Below are 27300 nucleotides of genomic sequence, written 5' to 3' on the forward strand. Positions count from 1 at the left end.
AAGTTTTTTACTTAATTTTCAAACATAAATTATATCTTCTGATTGTATAGATCATATGCTCTAAAAAATATAAATCACTGACTTTGTTCTTTTTTTTACTGACTAATTCAGTATTCTTATTTTATAAGAATACTTTATAGGACTGACTTGTTCAGTATTTTTGTTTTTAATTATTTAATGCAGTATTTTACTAGTTAAAAGTTCGCTTTCAATTATTATTTTCATGTGAATATTTTATAAATTTCTTAACTTGCAATAGTTTATGTATGATACACTATGTAAATAGCACATTTATTTTTTACTGCTTTATTTTTCTAAAGATGGGTTAGAAAGGCTTTTAAAGAAAGTTAAAATTTATTTATATTACTTATTAAATTGATAAATGAATAATAGTTTTCTATTTTAAAATTAATTTTGTTTCATTTTTTTTTTAAAAATCCTTATGAACTTAAGCATTTCCTCACTATAAGAATAGTAAAATGTCAAAGTGTAAATACTTTTATAAAGATGCAAAATTTAAAAACATTTAAAGATTGAAAATTTAGTTTAGGTTCACTTTTTTATAAATTATCAAATATTTTATAATCATTAATAAATTTATGCTTTGTTGATATGATTGCTATGATATGGCAGCTTATAAACGCGATTTCTGCTTTCCTTATTCCTGTGAAGATGTTTTGAATTGTGACACTATATAATATATATAAATATATACATCTTGTAATGTAGTAAAATATTTTTATACTAATTTTTATCATTTTAAATAACAAAATTACAGTAATACAATACATAAATAAAGAAGGTGATGAATAGATGAAGTTGTAGTTCAGCTCTCTCTACTTCTCTTGTTATTCAAAAAGACTAGAGGGTATAAGAATCACATTCAAATTTTGTTTTGGGTATTTATATATATTAATAAAAAATTTATTTTAAACTTTTTTTATAGGATAAAGAAGGTTCATATTTTTTCCCTTAAATGTAAACAATGGCACCTCTTTTAAATAGACATTATAAAATTAAATCATAATTTTTATATTTGATAATAGTTTCATAAACATGAAAAAATTTGAAAGAATGAAGTATTTTTGATACTACCAACACTTCTACTCTTCGTTTATATTCATATATATATATATATATATATATATATATATATATATATATATATATATATATATATATATATATATATTTAGTAATTATTTAGATATTTCTATTTTTCTATTTTTTATTTAGTTTTAAAATATGCAATGGTAAATCGTTGACATAAAACTGTAGATATCTATCTTGAACATATTCAAAAATTTGCAGATATATTTGTTTTTGAATGTTTCTTTTTACAACTGATTAAGAATGGAATGGGCAATTCTTCTTTTAAGTATTGTTGTTGTCATTATGATCATCTTTATTATATGTTATTTTTTTTGCTTTCAAGTATGTTACATAATATGTCAGTGCTTGTGTTGGGATGAGTTAGAGCGTGAAGTTCAACCTGACAATGTTGATTGTATAGAAAGACTTAAAAATAAGATTTCTTTTTCGAGTTATCAATATTTGGAATTTAATCCAGACTTAAAGGTTTTAAATGGATGTTTTTTCTTTAAAAAGAGGTTATTGTTTCAAAACACAAATTGTGCAATATGTTTTGAAGATTTTATTTTTAAAGAAAAGGTTGTTTTGCTTTTTTGTAGACACTGCTATCATGAAGAATGTATAGAAAAATGGCTCGTTGTGAAGAATGATTGCCCTTTATGCAAAGTTTATATTAGAAATGGATTACTTATTAATGAAAGAACTCCTTTAATTCAAAGTGTTTAACTGTTAAATTTCCCAACAGTTATCAAAACAAACTATCAAACAAAGTTGTTATCAAAATAACTGTGTTGAAGTATTTTTAATATGGTTTTCTTATGTTTTAAAAAAGCAGCTGTTTATATGTGCTTTATTTTGTTATATAATGTGTGATATTTTTGCTATAAAATTTGTTATATTCTGTTATAAATTATGTGGTATATTTTTAATTGGCTTAATTTTTTGATGAAACATAAAATGTCTAAAATTGCTTGAGTTTTCTTTTAAGTAATAAGACTTTTCAAAAAGCACTAATTGTTGCATGTAAATTTTTTAAATAAGTTTAAAATGGAGTTAAAAACATAAAAGTTCATTTAAAATGCACTGCTTAGGGATCATCCATAAAGTTCTTATGCTTTTATCTCTACCCTAAACCCTCCTCCCCTCCTGCATTTTGCTGTTAGCTTTTTTGAGTACCCTCCACCTCCCTAAAAGTACCTATGCTTTTAACCTAACTACCCAACATTTTTTGATATTTTTTTAAATTTAGTGTCTCCTTACTTTTGTAACTGACCACCTGCCCCTCATCTCATATATTATATGCGCCATGTGCAGACCCCCTCTCCCCCATTCGAGCGTACATACTTTATGAATGATCTCTTATTAAATTGCTTGTTTTTAATTATTGTTCATACAGGTTTTAAGAAATTTACTAAGAAATTTCTTAAAGCCTATATGAACTTTCAGAAACAACTTTTAAGTTCTATTGGTGACTAAAAAAGTTGATTATAGCAAGACATAATAGATAGGGTTAGGAATTTCATTTTTTAGAAATTGTTTTTTGTCAATTGCCAATTAAAGCTAATTTATACAGCTGCTTTATAGTTTTCTGCTATCGAATCATTAAAAAAATAATTTTGTAGGTGTATACATACCAACACGATGCTAATTTTTTCTCATAAAATCAATATGCTATTAGATGATTGCCATTTAGGAATACTGCAAGACAATTTGAGACCAGTTTCCTTATTTTTTATTTCATTTGTGCTTTCTAATGAACAAGAAAAAGAATTTTTGGTTTAAAACCTGATGCAAGCAACATTTTCAAAACTAATATACTTGTTGTAAGAATATCTAATTAAATGTATACTTGTGTGTATCAGTGATACACACACATTAAAATAACTGTATTTTAATTTTTTGTTGCTTTTTTTATTTTATATTTTTATAGAATAAATATTAGAATAAAAAGTTACACAATGTCAAACACAGATCAACTAAACAATGGTGTTTATAAAAACCCTTTATCAGGTTTGTTTTTTTTCTTTCTTCGTTCATTATTTGTTTTCACTTTAGTTTCTAATTGTTTTGAAAAATGCTTCATTCCATTATTTTAAACTATTGAATTAAAACTTTCAGTTATTTGTCTAATTTTATTTTTAATATGGTTTTTAAAAATCTTTTTTGTTGGTTTGTTGCATGCTGTGGTCCTATAATGAACAACTTTCAATTTAAAAAAAGTAAACAGTGGTACAATTGTGATTGTCATTTTAGAGTTTGTTCTACCACACCCCTGATAACATTCTGGAATAGCCTAACAAAGGTTCAAGCAGTTTATAGTCTGAGAAATAAGAATAAAAATTATCAGTATCACACTTGCAGGTAAGAAGCGAAAAAACTGTAAAAAAAGTGTGGGTTTTCTAATCAGAAATTTAAGAGAGTATTAAAAAATGAAGAAGAAATGTTTATATTATAATTATTTTTATATTTCAATAAATGTTTTAGTTTGAATTTGAATTCATTTTGAACTCAAATCTTCCATCATTCTTCCATCAAGTTAAGTTTTTGTTTTTGTCTAATTTTATTTAAAATCTTAGTTTTGTCATTTAAAATACCTTATATTGAATGAGTTTTATTTTTACAATAGTTAAATGTTTGTTTATTTTTGCTAAATATTGCTTAAGTGTTAGGGTGTCAGATGGCACCCTCAAAAAAGATTCTCCATGGCTCCATGATACTACAAACAAAATTTTAGCTCAATTGAACAAGTTTTAGAGATCCCCAAGGTCATTTAAGTAATGAATTTTATGTAAAAACAACCTGTACATGGCATGCAATGGCATACTTTGACTTAAAGAAGAGGATATTGGGTCCTGTTGATGATCCTAGGCTTATGCTGAAAGAGTTGGAAAAAAAGATCTCAAACATTTGATGGTGACAAGCCAGCCATGATAAATTATAGCCAATCATTTTTTTAATTTAGAGTGTAGCTCCATTCTTTCTTTCCATATTGGAGGCACTTTTGTCAAAGCATATTCCAACAATGTTTTAATCACACTGTCATGACTTCAAAAGTGCAAGAACTGTATCAGCAGCATTTTTTCCCAACTAGCAAAGTAGCTTTAGAATGCCAAGAAGTTTTATAATGTTGTCTTCAAGTGATGAAGACATCATTTCCTGATGGCTGCAGTCAGAAGCTACTGTCTGCAGTTTTAGTTGCATAAAGTGTTGTTTTATTCTGCATTTTGTTCCTGTTTCCTGACTTTTATTTTGTCAGCAGGAACGATGCATTCATTGTTTTATGAGGTTAGTTTGTTTGTTGAAAAGCAGTTTAATCTTTTCCAGAATATGATTCCTGTCTCTTGTAGGATCTCTGGACTTACTTCAAAATGTTGTAAATGATTCAGATTGCTTGGAAAGCGAATTGGAAAGTTGACTATTTGTGTTAGAGAAAAACCAAAAGTTGTGGACCTTAATACATGCAAAATCACTGATTTTAGAGCCAATTCATTTAGTGTGATGAGCATTAAAGTTACCAATAACAACAATATTGACAATTCGAATCTACAACCTTATGAATTTTTTTTATTTATTTTGTAATCATATATTCAATTTGTTTTCTGCTTTTCTTTGTTTGAGAATAATTTTGACTTTTTTTTTACTATTGTCTCTTTCCTTATAATATGTTTCTACAACTGTTTCTTACAATATGTTTCTACTGTCATTGATTGTTTGTTTTTGGAACCAATGATAATACCCAAAGTTTTCCATGGCGTCACATCCTAAAGGAGGCCGAGCTCCAATTATTGTTTCATTTGGAAATTATTGTTTCATTCGGAAATATTGTTTCATTCGGAAAACCAATCAGCCAGAGGTTGTCTTGACTTTTTGTAGACTTAGGTAAAGACTTAGCTATTATTCTCTTTTATAAATTTATAAATATTTATATCTTATATTATATCTCTATATACCCATTTATATCTATTATATATTTATTTATATGTCTTTATTATATCTCTATAAATCTATCTTATAAATTATCTCTAAACATGAATATTAATATATTTACAATGACATAACACACAATTTGACAATTTGCCATGCTTAAGAATAATTTAAAGTTGTTATCTGTTTTTCAACACATCTGTTAGCATGGGTTATATTTGTTGGATAAAAAAAAGTTATCTAGTTACCAATCGTGCATAATTGTTAACAGTTAGAGTTAAAATATTTCATTTCAGAATTTAGCAAAAAAAACTTTTTTAATCTGAAATGTCAAAACAACAGACAAGATGGAGGCATAGTCAATTGGTCAGGTGCAGCATCTACTTTTTTAATAAAGTCTGGGTTGTGTTTAAGAAAACACCAAGAACAATTTAGTAGCCAATATTGAGCTTCAAAAACCCTGCCAAAGCATGCCATTGCACACTTTGTACGGGCTATTTTTATCTAAATTTCAAAACTTTGATAATCTTTGGTGATCTATAAAACTTATTCAATTAAGCTGAACTTTTTTGTGCATTATCATGGGTTCATAGAGAATCTTTTTTTTTTTTTTTGTGGGGGGGGGGGGTACCTTCTAAGACTTTCATCAACAACAAAAAAATCCTATATACCTTGTGACACCCTATTAAGTGCATTATTGTTTTTCCGAAAAAAAAATTGTTGCGTAATTTATTTATAATCGCTAACACATGTTTATACAAATAAATATAAATGCATTTAAATGATAAAAGTACAAGCACTCATTTTTAGTAATTCAGCAATAATTCAAAAAATGCAGAAAAGATAAGTTGTTTTAACTATGATCGCAAATATTATGGAAAAGAATGTGAGTAACAACATTAATTCAAAGTTCAGCATCCTAGTATTTAACTAGTAAATATTTTTTAAACATAGCCACATCATCAAGATGTTTACAATAGGTTAGATAATTTAGCACCAGAGAAAAGTCAGTCAGTTTTAACAATTTTTAAAGATCTGTGCCATCATCTAAGTGGAAAACATCAGATCATGGATAGCAACCAACATCTGATTGATATTGTTACTGGAGATATGCTGTCCTTGTCATTTTGGAAAGTATGGCTTTTAAAAAGTTATGTGAAGCACTTAATCCAAGCTTTTAAATGCTGGGGCTTAAAACATCTCGCCACTTCGAACTAAATCAGCTGAGATATGGATGAATCTAAAAAATTTTTTTGCTACAGTTAATAAGTTATGTTTGAAACTTGGTACATGTTATAACAGATGCATGTGTTAATATAAATTGAAAAAACATATTGCCTCATTGTTGACTACAAAAAGAGAATTCATTTGCTCAGCTGTAAGTGCTTTTTTGACTCATGCTCAACAAAAGAGTTATATTACATTTTGAAGAAGTCATTCAAACCTTTGAGACCATCAACTATCACTCCAGACTGAGCCGTGGCAAAGCTCCCTCACACACCCTAATTGAGGGAGCCCAGTGAATTTAAGGAGCCTTTTGCAAATTTAGGGGTCTTTTTGCAAATGTATGTAGTTTTTTTTTAGTAGTGCCTAATGGAAAAATTTGTAAATTTTTAGGGCCTTTATGACAATTTTTTGAGGGGGCCATGGACACAGTAGCCAAGGCACTAACTACAAACAATCCTTTTAATATAATAAAAGTATTTGTTTGAAATAACTGATGAAGTTAAACAGAAGTTTGTTGCAGAAATTGATTTAGAAGAGTCAGGCTCTGATTGACTGGTTTTCCTACCAACACATTACCCATACACTTCAACTTGTTGTTTGTCATTCTAGCTTATCATCAGATTTGTTGCAGAGTGAACTAAAACTTTATATGATCAATGCAACTTGCTGAAAAAAAAAGCTTATGAAAATTGCGACACTCCTTAAAGCTCTCACTAGCATAATAATTTAACTTGATTCCAAGTTCAAAATCAGTCAGTGCAATAGAAACCTTTACATTGAGCTGCCAAAGATGTTAGCTTCATTTTTAGCTGCAACAGACTAAATTGCAGTTGTATTGGATAAACGCTTCAAGATTTTACAATGTTTTCAAAACAAGAAAGTTTACATTTGTCAATCACTAATGGACCAAGTTTTTGATTTATCACCAACAGAAAAAAAAAACTCTTAATAAGTGTAATCATAAATATGTTAATATGTATTAACATATAATAAGTGTTTACTACTTTTAATCAAGCAAACCCAAAAAAAAGGTCAAGGCGCTTTGTCCTAATGGTAGAATGTGCTTCTGTAACTACAATCAATCTAAATCACTGAACAGCATAGCATCAAGTAGATAAATATAAAACTTATATAATTATTGTAAACAATTATATAATTTCCCAATTCTTGAACAACTTTTCATGAGATTTGTTGAAAAGCAGTTTAATCTTTTGTTGAATATGTTTTGTTTCTCTTATGGAAAGTCTGGACTTACTCCAATATTCTAACAACTATAAATGCCTGTTTAGACAAGCATGGTGAAGTGCTTAGTCAGTGAACTCTTGCTTGGTCGTCTTTAGTTTTTATCATAAAATGTAAACTTTGTGTTTTGTTTTTTTTGTAATTTAATTTAGAAGACTGGAAAAAGTTTAAAAACTTTAAAAAAAGAATTTCTTTAATTGATAACTTGCTAAAGTTTTTAACATCTCATTTGCTAATACCTTTCTTAAGCCAACAAAAGCTAATACTTTTCTTAAGCCAACCAAAGCTAATACTTTTCTATATTAATTAAAAGTTTTTAAACATCTCATTTGCTCATTTAATTAACTATATCATTTCAGTTTATTATATTATTTAATTTTTTATATCATTTAATTTAAAAATATTATTACTACTGAATGCTGATAACATTGTGAAAAAAAAACTACAAATGTATAGTTCGAAGATCTTCAAGTCTCTAACGCTAAAATAAAAATTCTACTTTATGCAAAAGTTTTAAATTTTATCAAAAAGCCTTCAAAAACGCTACCTTGTTAAGTTTAAAAACACATTACACAGTTGTTTGACAAATTTTAATAAAATCAGCGTAACTTTAATTTTATTTAGTATAAGTGAAGATGCAATAATTATAAGTTTGACAAATAAAAAACTACTTTTGATGTATATAATAATACTTTTGATGTATATAATAATACCTTTGACAAATATAATAATACCTTTGACGAATATAATAATACCTTTGACGAATATAATAATACCTTTGACGAATATAATAATACCTTTGACGAATATAATAATACCTTTGACGAATAAATAATACCTTTGACGAAAAAATAATACCTTTGACAAATTATTGTTCTTATAATATGATCAAATAAACTTATATATATAAAGTGTGTTCCGTGTTAATATACCAATTTTTTTTATTAATAATTTTTATTAAATGGTATTTTGTTTTCCAGTTTCCAATTGATGCGGAGGTTTAGCTTAAATTTAATAGAATAATTCTGGTCGAAATCTCATCACGATTCCGGTTGGCCTTCTTAATGACAAAGCTATTTATGCTGCAATGATTTTATGCAATCGCCGATTTCCTGATATTGACGGTTTACAAGGCCCAATCTTGTGTTTTGCATATCAATGTAATAGTGATCCATTTTCAAAAAACTATAAAACGTTTGATAACTGTTGCTAACCAGCATTGCAATGATGGTAAAAATAACATTTGTTGTCGTTTACAATTAGTTCCTAGAATAAAATGTAAAAATTTGAATTCAAAATTTGAGCGTATACAAGGTGCAGTTATAGAGCTCAATATTAACAATGTATCCCGCCAAAAAGACTTTCTATGTGGATTTTACGCAATTGCAAATGAAAATTAAATTTTTATGTTGGAGATTTGATTTTGTCAATTTCTAAGGCTTTTTTTATTTCATTTTAGAATAAAATAAAATCATCGTTTTTCTATGAAAAACGATGATCACACTATAATAATTTTAACATATGATCTGTCGTATTGTTTCGCAAATCTTGTATTAGAATTTTTTTTTTTCCTTTATTTATTTAGGTTTCAAGATGTCTTAATGGTCTTATCACAGAGTACCGATGAATAGTATTCAACCAGGAAGTTCACACCTCCTTCCTTACCAATGAGGCATGCATGTCCAGAGGCAGCTTTGAATAGACCTCCGATTCGAAGCCGCCTCCAGCACAGAATTCGGCAGATCACTTTTTTTTTGGTAAGGCGTTGACAATCTTACAAAAAAAACACCAATGTAAGATTTGTTAAGACAATATTTTCACAGCATATTCGGCGGATCACATTTAAATAATTCTAAGGTGTGATCTGTCAAATTTTAATTTTAGTCTGAATTATTTGAATAAAGCAAAAACACGAAACTTTTATTGCATCTGTTTCATTTTTTAATTTGTTTGGTTTAATACTAACGCAAAACTGACCTATTTCCGGTCACGTCCTAATTCTGGCCTATTTTCAAAGCACTAATATCTTTAATGAAGAGTGGGATCCATCTGTTATAAAATAAAAAAATAATATCTTAGCTTATTTAACGATTTTTTATTATAATATAATTTTTAAAATATTCAGTTTAAAATATACTATGATGCTTCATTTCAACTTCTCCGTAAACTTAATGTTTGGTATTTTCAAAGTTTTAATGATTAAATTCAAGTTCTATTACGTTTGTAAATCGCTTGAATTGCAAGTAATATTGGAAAGCAATATTGTTAAAACTGTATATGTATTTGTGTGTACTTTGTAAAAAATCAATTCTTTTAGTTTGTGAATTTCTTTATACAATCAGAATTAATTTCAAATGGTCAGAAATAGGTCTTTTAGCTAGCATCTAAAAAATTGATGCCTAAACATATGTTAACTTTAATTTTGTTAAAAACTTGATATGATTGATAAGATTGATAAAAACATTCATCGTTAAATAACCTATTTAAATCTAAATTTGTTCGCTTATACTACACAATGCGAATTTTTTTCTTTAATAATAAATTCTAAATAGCCTTAAATAGATCGGTTTACTCAAACGCGAAGCAAGCATATTGCACTACACGCTCTACATGATTTTTTAATAAGCCTAAGTTAAATTAACATAGCTTATGTTTGAATTAAAACAATATTTTACAACAAGAGATCTACTAAAAAATTATATTAGGATAATTATAAAATTAATGCATATGAAAATTTACGATACATAAAGAACTTTGTTTTGCAATGACTTTCCAATACAATGAATTTTTTCAAAAAAAAAATGTTTAAAATGTGTGTATGACTATTACCAGTCATACACACATTGTAAACATGTCTTTTGAAATAATTTATTGTATTGGAAAGTTATAGTTACAATTATAACAACCCAGTCTATAAACTTTTATAACTGCACTTACTTCCCCTCTAGCTATTTAACCTTTACCTAGCATATAGTAAGCATAATATTATGCTCACTATATGCTTTTATACACAGCCGGCTCGTATTATTATCGGCTATATTATACACAGTCGTATATATCGGCTATATCGGGTTTATTATCCTCAGCCAGCTCGTTGCGTGTGCGAAGTGTGCGAAACACACAGGCGCCGCATTAAGGTTCACCTATAAAAAAAAGGCACAAAATTAAAAAAAAGTCGTTAATTCTATGTTGGATGATTTTTATACAAAATTTATTCAGCTTTCTTATTGTGAAAAAAAAAGTTTAAAATATATTTTAGTTTTTTTGTTATTAAACAAAATCTTGTACTTTGTATTTTTAAAACGCATAACAACGCACATAAAAACATACTGGCAACCAAAAAATTATTTATATCATCCTATCCTTAACTCATTTAAGTTATATTTTTTGAAATATGAATGTTATGTATACTTTGCTTTATTTGTTATGCAAATTATGAACACTTTTAGTCATGCTTTTAAGTAAGAAAAGCACATTTTTTAAGATTAAAAATAAGGCTGTTCTTTGAGTTGCTTTGAGTTTCATCTCAGCTTAATATATATTTGTTATACAAACGTTTCATGCTAGGAATATGAAGATTGTGAAACTTTCTAACAAACAGAACTTTGTGCGTTTAAAAAAGAAAAAGTTTCATGGAAATCAATTCACAAAAGCAAAAAAGCAGAATGTTGTGTCTGTTCAACACGAGGTAGCCTTTTTAAGTGGAAGAAAATTAGTTGGAAAAAAATATCAATGCAATGGCACAAACAAAAGTATTAATAACAATGAAAATTATTTATGTATTGTAAACTTTTGGAATTTAAAGAATTTAGTATCACTTCTAAAATGCCCTGAGTGTAACAGTACAATAACGTTAACAGATAACCTAACATCTCGAAAGGGTTTTTGTCATTTATTTAAAATTAGTTGTACTTGTTGTGATTGGAATGAGTCTTCATACACATCAGTGAAGTGTTCAACTACAGATAAGTCTCAAGGAAAAACTGTGTTTGAAGCAAACCTACGTACTGTTGTTGCTTTTCGTGAGATAGGAAAAGCTTTCAGTGGAATGGAGAAATTTACAAAATGCATGAATATGTTTAGTATGACAAACAATTCATTTAATTACTTACAAAAAAAAGTTGCAAAGGAATATAAAAATGTAGCCATTGTATCCATGAAAAATGCAGCTTGTAAGGAAATAGACTTTAATATGAAATATAAAACTTGGAAACTATCTCATAGTTGTTCAATCAGTCAGTTAAAATCTTCTTGTTCTATGGAAAGTGATGGTGCGATAAACATTTTCAGTCGTTCCATTGAAAATTATAACATCATTTATGATAGATATCTTGGAGATGGCGATTCAGGTTCTTATAAAGAAGTTATTGATTCTCAGCCATACAAGTCTTACAATATAACACCAGAAAAAACTTGAATGTGAGGACTTGCTCAAAAGCGAATGGGATCACGATTGCGCAGTATTGTACAGTCATATAAAAGTACGAAGACCCCAATTCATGGTAGAAATAAATCGACTGAGTCTGCGATAAACAGTATGCAAAATTATTATGGTCTTGCCATAAGAAAAGTAATGTCTATGCTATGAAGAAAGCAGTTTTTGCTATTCTTTTTCACTCGGAGTTTCCGGATCAAAACTTCGGTTTCCGGATCAAAACTTTACACATTTATTTTGCCCACGGTCTGAAAACACATGGTGTAAATGGCAATATGATAAAATCAAAGGAACTTCTTTCTATAAAAACAAAATATCATTACCAAAGTGGATTCATGATATAATTAAGCCTATATTCTTTGATTTATCTGCTTATACCTTGTTATTAAAATGTCTCCATGGGGATACTTAAAATGCTAATGAATATCTTAATTCATTAGTGTGGCAAAAGTGTCCAAAATCAGTTTTTGTTACCAAAGAGGTTTTTGAAATGGCAGTATACTCTGCAGTCTTACATTTTAATGATGGAGGAAATGGTATTAGAAAAGTTTTATCATCATTTGGATGTGATGGTTTTGTAACAGCCGCTAAAAATCAGAAACAAGATATTCGTAGAATAACACGTATGGAACACAAATTTCGTCAACCTGTTAAAGAGCGTAGGAAAACTTTAAGAACAATAAAAAAAAGGTATCTTGATATTGAAAACCAAAAGGAACAACTGGGATATGAAGCTGGGGGTTTTTGATGCGTTTGCTCAACTTGTAATTGTCTAAAACTATAAAAAAAATTTTAAAACTTGATTTTTAGTTTTTACAATTTTTCAGAAGTTCAAAACATTGTAATTTTAGTTAAACACCTGCTTTTGACTTGAAATTTTCACAGTTTGTTCATTATAGTTAAGAGATTCATTAATGCCATGGATTTTTAATACTGATAATGGGAAATATTATTTATATGCAATGTAACACGCAATAATGTTGATATTTAGTGCAGTCTTTAAAAAAAAAAATAATATCATCACACAGGAGCATGTATTTTTAAAAAACATGGCACAAATGAGAGACAAGGTAGTTTAGAACCAGTATGTAAATTTTTGGCACTATCTGATGTAAACAATTTTAGTTGTCCTGTGATGAAATTTTCATTTTTTTTTACACTAAAGTGTACAAAAAAGTATGGATAATCGAGGCAAATTACTTTCAACTTTTTTTTTTCAATTCTTCAATATTTATTTTATTATATACAAAAATTTTTTTTTATAGGTGAAGGACCTTAAAAAGGTACAAAATTAGAATTCTGCTTAGAAACAAAATATATAGGCCTTTCTAGATCTATAACTAAAAAAGCAAAAGGTATTAAGTCTACTTTTTTAAAAACTGAGTTATGTCTCTTGTCCATTCACAATCAGTTTTCTGCTAACCAATCAGACAAAAGTTTACATTAATAATACTTATTAATATACATTAATTTTCTATCTAAAAAAGCTCGCTTTTCTTAACAAATTCAGGCAGATCCATGCCAAAAGTTATTGGCTCACTAAGTCTTCGGGCCCACGTGAGTTTGACGTCACATATAGTGTATATATATATATATATATATATATATATATATATATATATATATATATATATATATATATATATATATATATATATATTGATTATTATGCATTTTTTATGGGTTTTTACAAAAATTTTACTTTTCCTACACTCTGTCATGTGCATATTTTGAATTTATAAATAAGCAATGTATGGGTTTTTATTGCAATCACACAAAATATATAACATCATCACCTTTCGTGCTGTTTTGAACTCCATAATAAATTTGTATAAATTGTAAAACCTAAAAATTTTTCAACCATTAAATTTCAAAATAAACGAAAATAAAAACTTATACAATAATACAAAAACGCATGGAGACCGATTCTTTAAAACAGGCCCATTTTAGAGCTTCCCTAACTTCTGTTGCCAACAAACGACAATATTTTAATAAGATATTGTCATATAATATCCTCAAAGCAGTTGTAGTATTAGTTGACACCCTCCTTTCTGCAGAAAGGAGAATATCAACTAATATATAAACTCCCTGGCACCAAAAATGAAATTGGTATAAAAAAGCGCCTTGTCATGGTTGTGTTATTTTGCACAGAGCAGATTTTCAAAAAGATTTCTTAATGAAAAGTTGGACCATTAAAGTTAAAATTAAAAGCTCAAAAAAATTGGAAAAAAATCTTAAAAAGTAAGAATTTATCTAAGAAATTTTGAAATAAATTTTTTTATTTTTATAGATCTATTTTTTAAATGTTTAAAATGTTTTTTTATTTATTTTAGGTTGAATTTTTTTTCAATAAATTTTTTCTTAAAACAGATTTTATTAAATCTTCAATCGACCTTTTTGACATTTTTTTGCTAAAATATTCCAAGAATATTTTAACAAAAATCAAAGCTGATTGCAATAGGACTCCTGATTCCATTAAATTGGCTATTGAATTCTATATAGATCAGATGTCAACTAAAAAAATGTCTATAACTGACGATAGTGACATACTTAACAAAAGAGAATTTCATCTAATGACAAAAACTTTAAAAGTTCACAGAGGTTGAAAATGTGTTTGAAAATCATCCTGTTTTTAATTTTGAAACGGAATTTGTATCTTTTCAATAAATTTCATCTAATGAATAATTTTTCAATGCGTCCATTGAAGAGAATCAAAAAATGCATGTACCATTAACTCGGAAAAAAAAAGGTCTGATGAGCAACAACTGTCAATACTAAGAGATTGTTTATTAAAGTTACAAGAGAAGTAGCTTAAAGATTTTATCTTGGTGTGATACGTTCTTTATTGAATTCTGACAAATGCAGGGCATAAATTATAAAACATTGTTTTTCAAAATCAGGAGCCCAAAGAAAAAGACTTCAGAGGATCCAAAGAGGAAGTAATTAAGAAATTGTGTTAAAAACTTGTCCTCTACTTTAATATTAAAAACAATATTACTTTTATAATCGAAAAGATTTTAATATGCGTAACAGTTCCTGAGGATGATAATAGTAATTATATTCTGTTAGGAGTCTTCAAAACAAGTTCATCTAAAGGTAATCAGGCAGACAAGATCAGGCAAAGCAAATATAAATGTATTGGAAATTTTTATTATTGAAAATAATATTTTTGCTATTTGTGCAGACACAATTGTATCCAACAATATCGCAATATTACAATAAATGGAGGAATTAAACTTAATAGTAGTTATGTTGTTAGATAGCGCATAATGTGGCTTTTATGTTATCGACACATATATGAGAGATATATCTACGACTTTGCTTATGCATTACAGGAAGGCACCAAAAAACAACTGTTTGCAAATTTTAAAAATTATTGGTCCAAAATTTTTAAAGTGAAAATATTAACTCATTAGAAAGATTTAATTACAACATTTTAAAAACTTACATCAGATTGCATAGAAAACTAAAGTATACCTAGACATTAACGGGAACTTTTTTTGCAAGGTTAGAACAGACCACATAAGAATTTGTAAACTAGAATCTTTGGTATTGAAGTACCTTTTTCTTTATCAACTTCCTAATTGTCATAGATAGGTTTATGGCAAATGGTATATAATTATTAATTGTTCAACAAACTAACAAAAAACTGAAGTTGATGACAATGGAGGAGAGAGAGATGTCAAATGATTTGCGTCTTCCGTAGCCATTTACATAGTTTATGTAATATTTTACATTCCTTGGTTTCTAAAGTCATCCATTATAACACAGACGCCAACTAATGATCTCTAAGCTATTAAAATAGCTAAAAACATAAAGAAAGAAGATGAAGTATTTGGAAAAAGTCTAAAACATTTTCTTTAAAGCAGACTTGGTACTTGGATGAAAATGTTGTTGTTGCAGCACTCGCAGGTCCAGACATATTTAATGATGAGAAATCCTTAATGATACAGGAACTTATCAAGTATTCTTACCCTGAGAATAATTCTTACTCTGAAATAAAGAAACCTGAAACATGAGAAGACAAGTTATAGACAACTCATACTATATAACACTCATTTGCATGAGTTTGTTTGCAAAAAAACACTAATTTGCATGAGTTTGTTCGCAAGGAAAATGGAAAAAGATTGGACAAAAAAATAAAAAAGAGCGGTTTAAACAATATAACTTTTTAGTAAAAATATTTTAGATAATAAGCTTTTTTTCAATGTAACAAAAAGAAAAAAATTTTGAAAACTTTTTTTTTTCAGATTTTTTTTTATTATTCAAAAGTTAGTCATTTTCAAGAAAATTGGAAATCTACACCCAACACTTCTAAAAAGTTTAAAGACATAAATTATAGCATTTATAATTTAATTAATGTATATAAACAGGATATGCTTTAAACATTTTGATTCTGTAAAAAATTTGTATAACTGGGACACACTAATCACTATACCACTACCGCATTGGTAGTTTATACCAGTAGAAGTGGTTTATATTAGTCATATACATTAGTCATATAAATTCAAGCTATTCTAGCAATGGCATCTCTTATACGATAGTGAAAATAAATTTAAAAAACAACTTTAAAAAAAAAAAGTTTTCTTTTTCAAGGTATCAAATAATCAATGGGAAATATTTTTCATATTGATTCTCCAAATTAGAAATTTATATTAAAACTAGATTTTTGAAGAATAAGGTATTTTCTAAAAAGCAGCTCTCAAAAGTTATAAGAGTTTAAAGATATAATAAATATAGAATATAATATATAATAAGATATAATATAACAAAGAATATATCTTAACTCCATTTTTTATTACAAAGTTAGTGAAATCATACTTTTTATATTTAAGGCAAAGCTATTCAAAACAAAGTTTTAAAAATGGTCGAAATTCACGGAAAATATGTTATATCAGGCAATTATTCGCTGATTTAGCACAATGCAAATAACAACAGCTTTTATCGCCCTCTTTAATAGGGTGAAATAACATGAACTACGAGACAGTTTGGTATTTTAATAAAAAAACATTGTTTGTAACAAATATTTGCTATAGGTATAAAATACAAATCTTTTTTCACTTTCCTATAAAATTCTAATTTTTACATGTTTCAGGCTAAAAACGAAAAGTTATATAGTTATAATTAAGGGAAGCTTTAAAAAGATTTTCAGGATAAAATTTCTTAAAATCTTTGTATTGCTTCCCGTGACATATTCCAACTAACGGTATTGGTCTAGCGCTTACGGTATTGGTCCTTAAAAGCCGTAGAAACTTGAAAAAAATGATCAAAAATCGAATAAAAAGTAATTATGCATTAAAAAAGAAAGGAACTTTGACAAAATTTAACTGACTATGATACTCCAAAATTACTATTTTCTACGCTTAGATAAGTTTATACTTGATACAAAAAATTAAACTCAAGTTATGCTAAAAAAAAAACATTGATTACTGAGTTGACAATATTTCGCAAACTATTGGAAACTATTAGAAAGGCAGCAAAAGTAAAAAAGAAATTTTATGTGGTTCAAAAACAGAAAATTTTTTTAGTTTTTGCAGGTGAGTTCGGATTGCATGTTCTTTAAAAGACCCCGTAATTAGAAGCGTTTGAACTGTTTGGTGGATCTTGGATTTTTAATATCTTATAATAGTGTTATAAAGGTTGAAAATGGTTTACGATATGCTTTCAATCAAAACATGTCAATAATTTGTTACGCATTCTAAGTTCCAAATAAGAATATAGTACTCTACTCAAATAGGAATATTACCACTTAATTGGTACAATTGATTTTGAGAACAAGATCACTAACTGAAAATGTGTATTTAATTAAACCACATATGTTTCATTTCAATATAATTAAAATGTAAAAGCATCAAATGCAAAAGTTAGAGTGTACGTAATAATTTAAACACGTGTCTGTCCATCTAATCCATAGCTGCTTTACGCCAAACTTATGAAACTTTTATTATTTAAAGTATCTGGGTCTATTGTTAAATCTCTCCTCATTTTGCTTTGTCAATCGTACTTTTTTTTTTTTGGCTAGCAATTTTACTAACATGGAGTGCTTTTATTACATTAAATTTAAATATGCTCATACCTACACAAGGTCTGCCGATTTTTGCTGGTTCACCGACTGGTTTGTGCAACTTCTACTGCAATATAGCTCGTTCGTAAATAAAATACAGTGTAAGTCTGTAGCTTTTTGGAGTCTATGTATATATTGCATAACAGTATTACTCATAATTTTATTATTCAACATTTAACTAAAATTTATTTTTGACAGGTGCATTGAACAATCATTAAAGTTTAGAACAAGAAAAAACCTATAGCAATGAAATAAAAAGTAATTGAAGATTCTATAATTAGTAATTACATTAGATAATATTTTAATGATCTCATTCCCGTCTGCAGTCTCTCACAACATGGCACAATTGGCCTATGCTCCTAAACCGCCCATAAAAAAAATTAAATTATATAGAAGATGCTTAAAAAAACTTAATTACGATTCTTTCATTCAAGATATTTCTTGGTAGTATAATTAAAAGAGTCAATAATTTTTTTTTTTTTAAACATTTGATCAAATTATTGTTTATATCAATATGCACTCTACAAATATCTAACAGACAAACAAATCAAACATCAATATAAACCCTAGGTAATATCTGGTATTCTTTAATTTATTACTGCTAAAAACAGTTTATATAAAGAGTTTACTAGGTCAAAAAATGTCAATACCAAAAAGCTATCGTTTACCAAATTTAAGACAAAATTTAAGCATTCTAAAAAAAATTGCACTACACATCTTTTTTTAAGATCAACCATAATGTAAAGAATATTTGAAAAGTAGTTAAAGAAATCATTAACATCAAATCTTTTAATAATACTAAGCTTTTTAGTCACAAAATCAACACCATTTCAAATCATTCCAGTGTTACAATATATTTTAAAACTATTTTTCTATTATTCAAGACAAATTGCTTACTAAAAACTGATCCTTCAAAATGTATTTTTGGCAGTTTTCTTAAAATACCTACAACTTATTCTTTTTTCAATGATGTTAAAATGAGAAATCCAATCTCCAATAAACAATAAAAGGTATACCTGAAAATAATAAAAGTCTTGGTCCCAATCTACTGAAGAATAGACCAATAGTCTACTGAAGAATAGACCAATAGTCTACTGAAGAATAGACCAATAGTCTACTGAAGAATAGACCAATAGTCTACTGAAGAATAGACCAATAGTCTACTGAAGAATAGACCAATAGTCTACTGAAGAATAGACCAATAGTCTACTGAAGAATAGACCAATAGTCTACTGAAATTGTTTCCAAAGCTAAAAACTCACAAAATCGCCAAAGCTCTATCTGCAATGACAAACATTTTTGCCATTTTGCCATTTTTCCAGAAGCTTTCAAGATAGTTAAAGTAAATCCAATACGCAAAATGCCTTTTATTCTGGACTAATCTAATTACAAACCAGTTTTCTTTTCCAACTTAAGTAAACTGTTTAAAAAACGCGTATTCCACAGATTCCATGAAATATTTTAGGGAAATATAAATGCCTTTACAAAACAATATGGCTTTCGCAACAAACACTCAACACCTCATTCATTAAAAAAAATAACAATGAAAATTAGACAAGTCCTTGACAAAAAACAGTTAGCGTGTGGATTGTTTGAGCACATAGTCAAGACAAACTGCAACACTACGGCAATAGAGGCTTTTATCTTCACTATTTTTTTCTCTTATCTTTTTAATAAAATAAGATTTGTATCGATTAATGGCGGTAACTCAGAACTAGCTAACTAAAACTAGCCAACTTTTTTTAATGGCTTCGCGAATAAATTTTCCTAAAACTCTTAAAGAAACTGAAACTGTTATATTTAAATGTTTCTTAACTCAATTAATTATCTTGGAGTCTTTTGCGCCGATTTGCTTTGAAGTTAGACAGATTGAACGAAATTTAAAACTCGTCATTATATTAATCGTGAAACTTAATTATAGGGAAAAGTATATTTATAGTTTTATGATCAGCCTAATTTATGATATAATAATATAATTTTATGAACTTTATGTTTTATGTACCTAAATATCGAACTGTACTCTACAGCTATAAATCCATACAATACAAAAGTATAAAAACATGAAACAATCTTCCTTCCCAAACAAGAATCTATTAAATCAATCTCAAAATTTGAAAATTCTCTCTTTAACTATTTTTCAACGAATTATTTTTTTACAACTTATTATTTATAATTCCAACTCTAAGCTTCTATTTATTAAATGCTTTTCTCTTTTCTGATGATACTAATTTAACCTTTGTTTATTATTTTAATCTTAAACTTAAATATTTTAGATTTAGAAGAGTTTTTCATCTAACAATAGAAATCTATGAAAATCTTTAACAATTTTTATTCTATAAATGTCATTCCAATTTATTAAACGTTTATTGTCTAATGCATGTAAAAAAATGCAAGAATATGCATCAAAGGACTAGACCGAGCAGTCAATTGTTTAATGTAATGTGTATTCGAATGTTGATTTAGTTTGGATATTTGTTTAAATTCCATATCCGTTTGAAATTATATTTAAATTATGGCAAAGAGGATGTATAGCCGGAAGAAAAAGAGGACAAATTAGCACCTTAACGATCCTAACAAATCTTTCATATACATAAGCGATGAACAACATAACAAAGAAAAAGCTATTGTCGTTGAAAATAATGTATCAAATACTGTTGGTGATGTTTATGATTTTTCTTCTGACAAAGAAAGTGAATCCGCAGAATCAGATACATAGGAGAATACAAATAAAAAAAACGTCGTTACTTTATTTAACAAACTTTAAGATTTTCAAAATTGTTATTGAAATTTTTGGGTAATGGTAAACTTCCAAAATGGTTTTAATTTTTTATTTCATATATTTGTTGTTTTCTGAGAATAAAATTTTGCCTCGAATAAAAATCTTTGAAACACGTTAACTTTAGACTTGTTTATGCATCCTGGTAAATATTTTTTTTTAATTTTTCACATACTTAAAAAGTATTTAATATTCTAAATATTTTAATTATAAATACTTTACTTTTTAAATACTGTGAATATTAAACAATTCTTTACGCACCAGTTTTCAGCATTTAATGAGTATACGGATTGCTAGCTTGTCGCAAAAATTACTAGCCTTTTTATTCCTTGTTATAAATAAACAAGGTAACAAGGCTTTTTTTTATAAGAAGATTTTTGTAAATAGTTTATAAGACCAGATTTTTGGTGAAAAAATTAAATCAATAACCCTTTTAAATTGAAAGTTAGCCTTAACTGTGAAGGGCCACTTTAATTCTATTTAAACGGGTTAACAAATAACAAATACAGTTAAATTAACGTAAAATACACTGCGACAATTTAAAATAAAACGTAGTTCCAACGTTGGCTTATAGTAATTGGCGACCTCGCATTATTAACCAAAATAATGTAAAAAGCACTGGGTACTTTGAGCATTTTTATATTACACAAAAATGGCATCTTTAGATAAAGTCAAAACTAAATGTTTCTATGCATTGTTTTTCAAACAAAAATGGATTGGATTTTTAGCTTTTCTTTGTTGGATTTTTAGTTTTTTTTTATGAAAAAATAAATTTGATTATTTTAGCACCAAAATTTCGCGCCACAGGTTTATTTAAGCGTGATGATATTACTTTAACAACGCAAAAAATTTTATAGCGTTTTAATTAGACGATAGCCGCTAATTACTGCATATAAACTTTCAATAATTAAACTGATTTCTGTTATCACCACATAAAATTGATTCGAAAAATACAAGCAACTCTAACTTCACTGCTTAAATTTAAGAAATCTTTAAATATGCTCATATTACCAAGGTGCTCATAATACCCTAATCTACCCTACAAACGTAAAAACCGTTCAATAAAGTACTTAATAAAATTAAATTAAAAACTCTAAGTTCCATCTTTTTTTTTTTTTTTTTTTTGTTGTTGATGTGATTGTTGGGTGCAGTTGAATTGATTCAAATATATTTCTTCTAAAGGCATTTACCGAATTACAAAAATTTTGTAATTCCATTGATCACATATAATTGCGTTTATACTGTTTTCTAATCGCCTAAAGAAGTTATATAAACAGATGTTAAATATTTAGCTTTAACTAAAGATGTCATTACATTTATCCTTATTTTGCATTGGTGAAATGATTTTAAAAAATTGATTTTTTAAAAACTTTGTCTTATAAAAAATATTGTAAAAAGTAGATATATATATATGTACAATAATTATGCCTCCAATAAAAATTTATTTAAAAAAAAACAAACATGAAAAGTAAAATTTTAACATATTTTATATAATTTTTAGGTTAGGTTATCTGAATAAGAAATCACAATAAATAATCATACATTATAAAGTAAACTTGTTCTTTCATTGGCGTTAGAAACTTTTCCAACAGTAAATTTGCATAGAGGACAAATGTTTTTCACTAATAACCAGTTTTCTATACATCCCTTATGATAACTGTGTCCACATGAAAGTAAAACAACGTTTTCATTGAGATAAAAATCCTCTAAACAAATCGTACATTCAGAATTCCGAAAACGTAATCTCTTTTGAAAAACAAACCATCGACTGCGCACTTCTAAATGTGGATTAAATCCTAAATACTGACAGTTAGAACACGGAGGGTTTTGATTACGCTGTATGCAGCAACCATTATTTTCAGATTGAGATTCTAGTCGGCAGCATCCACACAAATCAATCGGAGTAAATTTCATAATTTTAAATATTTGAATTAAAACAAGAAGAATAAAAACCAATAAAAAAATGTAGAACACATAAACCGAAATGGAAAACATTTTGAAAATAAAATGAATTTTTTACTTGAGTTTTCGTTACACACAAATTAAAAAAATTTGATAGATAAAATATTTAATACGCGTAACATGTAACCGGATCCAATGAAATCAAAGATGTAATATGATACAATAAAATCAAAAGCGTAACGATATAAACAAATTATGGCAAATATTTTCATATTTATTTCTTAATTAGAGCTTTTCAAGTTATTAAGGATAATACAAGAACTGTCGTAAATGCAAATCTGCACTTGCATACAATATCGTTTATTTTTATATAATTTATTGCAGAGTTATTAATAATTATATAGCGGCTTATTAATAATTATATTTCACTTTATTAATATTTATATATCAGTTTATTAGTAATTATATAGTAGTTTATTAATTATTATACATCAGTTTATTAATAATTATATGGCGGGTTGTTTACAATTATATATAATTCATAAAATATCTTTCTTAGTTAAAATAAAAAATACATCCAGTAAAATAAATATAAAAAGTTTTTGTTTAAATTTTTGTCCTATAAAAACAAGATCAAGATGATGCTTCATATGTTGATAAAACGCCATAAAACCAACATTCTCATTCATATCTGCTATTACCGTATTAATGTGTTGAATAATATCTTCTTTAGTTTCTGGATATGGACGTAATTTGTAATATCTGTTCTTTAAATATGAAAATACTTCCTCTATAGGATTTAACTGGGGAGAATATGGAGGCAGATATCCGTATTCTTATCCATGAAAAATTTAATAATCAGTCCTGATTTATGAAATCTTACGTTATCCATGATAAGAATTTTATTTTCAAACAATCTTGCTTCATAGCCTTGCTTGAGAAATTCTAAGAAAATTTCAGTGTTGAAAGGTCCTTCAATAATTGAATGTTTTAAGATGGCTCTGACTGATATTAATTCTAGTAAACTGATATTGCAACTTTTGTCTGCAGGAACAGTTATAAATGCAGGAGTGTTTTTTGGTGAATATCCAAAATTTGGTCTTGAATGTAAGTTGAACCCGGTTTCATCCAAGAATAACATTTGAGAATAGTCAATACTTACAGTATCGGACAAAACGAGTGCAACCAGATAATGCTAATTTAGTTTCTTTATATAAAAGTGCTGCATTTTTTCAATTTAGAGAAATAACTATGTAACTGTTTAGAGACAAAGTTCTTCAATTTTTATTCATCACAAAGTTCATTATTTGTACACGAAAATTAATAAATTAATCAAAAGTATTAAAAAAAGTTGATTTCCTTCTGGACAAAACAAGTGCAACTTGACAAAATTCTGACCAAGCTGTATTTCGCTATCAATATTTCGTGGCGAATCCTTTGTTGTCGATAACAGCCTTGCATCTTCGAGGCATAGATTCGATCAGGTGATCAATGAAACTTTGTGGAATTGCTGCCCAGGCCTTTTGGATTTGTTCAAACAGTTGATCCTTATTACGAACACCTTCACGATTAATTCTGCGGTTAACGATCTCCCACAGGTTCTTGATAGGGTTGAGATACGAAAATTGAGGCGGCCAATCCATCACCGATAGGAGGTTGTCTTGAAACCACTGCTTGACTACTTTTGCAGTGTGTTTCGGATTGTTGTCTTGCTGAAAAACCCATTTTATTGGCATATTCCATTCAGCATGAGGTAACATAACATCTTTCAGAATATTTTTATACATGAAACGATCCATTATTCCATCGTTTCGATGTATTGAACCTAGACCGTTAGCAGAAAAACACCCCCAAACCATTACATTGCCTCCACCATGCTTTATGGTCTTATGGCAGTAACGTAAATAAAGGCGTTTTCCGGCCGGTCGACGTACACGGAAAATGCCATCGCTCCCAATGATGTTGAACTTCGATTCATCACTGAACAGGACAGTTTACCATTTCTGCACATTACAGTCAATATGAGATGTAGCAAACAGGAGTCTTTTCTTCTGGTTTTTTGGTGGAATCAGCGGTTTCTTTGCAGGGCGTTGAGAAAACAATCCGGCTTCAACAGCACGTCGTCTGATTGTTCGGTCCGATACAGGCAGCTCTAATTGCTTTTGTATCTCGACTGATGATATCCAGGGATCCTTCTTGACGGATCTGACGATCATAGAATCCTCTCTAGAAGTTGTGGAATGCTGTCTTCCACCTTTGTTATCTGCTGCCAACCTCCCCGTAGAACGATATTTGGAACATAGTCTTGATACAGTCCATTTTTTCATGCAATATTTATCACAAATACTTTTTTGTGACATTCCACTTACGTAATCGCCAATAATTTTCTTTCTTAGTTCCAATTCAAGACTGTCGGGAGCCATTTTTGCACTTTAAGTAATAAAAATAATTAATCACGTTTCTCAAGGCTTACCTTGTTACATTTACCTTGTGATGATACAATAATGCTCTGTGGAACACAATGTCTTGGTTAGATGTGGACTGTATTGATGTAATGAAACACTTGTTGTATTTCACACTTCTTATATTGATGTTCTTCGATAAAACACTTTGATAAACTTCACTTCGATAAACTGTCTTAATAATACTGACTGATTGACTTCCATATACTGACTGATTTACATGTCGATTTACATGTCTCTTATATAGTAAAATGAACCTGTGTGAACCTGTTCTGGAAGATTTTAGATGCTTCTTTTCGATACTTCTGGAAGCTTTTGGATGCGTCTGGATGCTTCTGAATGTTTCTGGATACTTCTGGATGCTTTCAGATGCTTCTTCTGGAAACTTCTGGAAGCTTCTGCATGTTTCTGGAAACTTCTGGATACCTCTTTTAACTATTAAAAAACTTTCGTGACGTTGACACGGACCAGACTTAAGAAAATGAAACAAACCTAAAAAGCTGCACTTGTTTTGTCCGCTGCAAAATGGCACTTGTCAACGAAATTCTGCCTGTGTGCTGTCACCTGTCAGCTGATTGCTCATGTCATGGCATGCTATGACTCCAGACTCCTGAACTGTTTGCTGTGGTAGTATAGTTCGTTTCGTTTTTAAGACATGTAAAATTAGGAACACTTTTTAGAATTGTTCGATGTTGGTTGCAAATGTTTTGTCCAATACTGTATATTGACTATAATAAATTGAAAGAATAACATTTTCTCTCACTGATTATTCTTGGTGAACAAGTGACATCCGAGACCTTTCTTAATCTTTTACTTGTAATTTCAAGCTTCTTAAGGTAACAAGATATAGATGGTTGGGATATTGTTACTCCATTTTCTTGAAGCTTTCTGGCTATTCCAGCCTGCGTAAGTGAATTGTCGTCTTGAATACATTCAGATAACAACATCATAGCACGAGAATTGGAGATTTGTTTGGGGCCACTTTTCTGTTGTAGGTTAAATCAATCACTAAGATTATTCTTACTGATTGTTTTAGTGGTATTTATGGATGAATATATCATTTATTTTCAAAAAATTAAATTATATATAAACGCTATATAATTATTAATAAATTGATATATAATTATTAATAAACTGATATATAATTGTTAATAAAATGATATATAATTATTGATAAACCGCTATATAATTATTAATAACCTTGTAAATAAAAAATATCGTCTTACGAAGAAACATTAAAAACGCAACCGGATTTTTCATAAACTTTTTTTATTTAAACTTTATAAAACATTATTATAAAAAATTTAATATTTTAATTTCTTTTCGCTCAATTTTTTATTAAAAATGTTGCTTTTTTCATTAAATTGTAAAATTAGAAATAATACTTTCGATTTGCAATGAATTAGTTCTTCGAAACTTTCAATTTAAAAGATTAGAAGATCTCACTCATTGTAAATCGAGTTTTTTTTTTGAAGTCTATTAGAAATATATTTTAAAGTTATTTATAATTATTTATAGTTGTTTATAATTGTAGTAAACTATATAGTTAGTTAATTATAGTTTATTTGAAGGTTTCAGATAAATTATTTAAATTTGATTTATTATCAAATTATTCTCATCAAATAGTAGTAAGAAAGTTATAAAAACCAAGACATTTTCAAAATAAGTAACTTTTCGACATGTACCTCTTTTTGAATGTTTAATATTAGTTACAAACACAAACTTTGGAAAGTATAACAATTTAAAACTTTTTCTTCGTTGAGTGAAACAAACAACACATGTTTTTGACAACATCTCGTATAACCTCAAATTTTCAAAGGTTTTAGTTTAACCTAAATTTTTAACAGGTATTTTGATCAGATTCGTTAAAAAATTTGGAATGTTTTGAATATATTTAGGACTTTCATGTTCTGGTGGGGGTGGGAGGATGCATTCCCCAATCCCCATCCTTCTGGATCCGTCACTGAAAACAGATAGAAGTTCAAAAAATAAAATGCTTCGGATCTATGTTTGTAACATTTTGTTTCGAAAACAAAAAGAAAACGACATCAAAACTTAAAGGTATTATAAACTTAACTTATTATGTAATGATCTTAATCTTATACGTTTACGCAAATAGGTTTTTTATAATTACGCAAACACATTTTTTTTTTTTAAACATCTTCGCTTCCAACAA

The 27300-nt window shown here is 28.0% G+C and overlaps 2 long non-coding RNA genes across 4 annotated transcripts; one reads left to right on the forward strand and one right to left on the reverse strand.

Annotated features, from left to right (window-relative positions):
• The first annotated feature begins 482 nt into the window (after positions 1-482).
• Positions 483-9612, forward strand: LOC136076815 (uncharacterized). 3 transcript variants are annotated; one of them, XR_010636611.1, is made up of 5 exons: positions 483-868; positions 1237-3102; positions 3346-3453; positions 3577-8715; positions 9071-9612. It is a non-coding gene; the product is annotated as an uncharacterized LOC136076815 (long non-coding RNA). The 3 variants fall into 3 exon arrangements; XR_010636610.1 differs by lacking the exon at positions 9071-9612 and having other exon boundaries at positions 502-868; positions 8466-9035; XR_010636612.1 differs by lacking the exons at positions 3346-3453; positions 9071-9612 and having other exon boundaries at positions 503-868; positions 8466-9034.
• A 12055-nt stretch (positions 9613-21667) lies between these two features.
• LOC136076816 (uncharacterized) lies at positions 21668-22858 on the reverse strand. Its single transcript, XR_010636614.1, has 2 exons — positions 22303-22858; positions 21668-22016 (listed from the first exon to the last, which is right to left on the reverse strand). It is a non-coding gene; the product is annotated as an uncharacterized LOC136076816 (long non-coding RNA).
• Between the last annotated feature and the right edge of the window lie 4442 nt (positions 22859-27300).

Source organism: Hydra vulgaris, chromosome 02 (genome assembly GCF_038396675.1).
Source record: "Hydra vulgaris chromosome 02, alternate assembly HydraT2T_AEP".
Lineage (NCBI taxonomy): Eukaryota > Metazoa > Cnidaria > Hydrozoa > Anthoathecata > Hydridae > Hydra > Hydra vulgaris.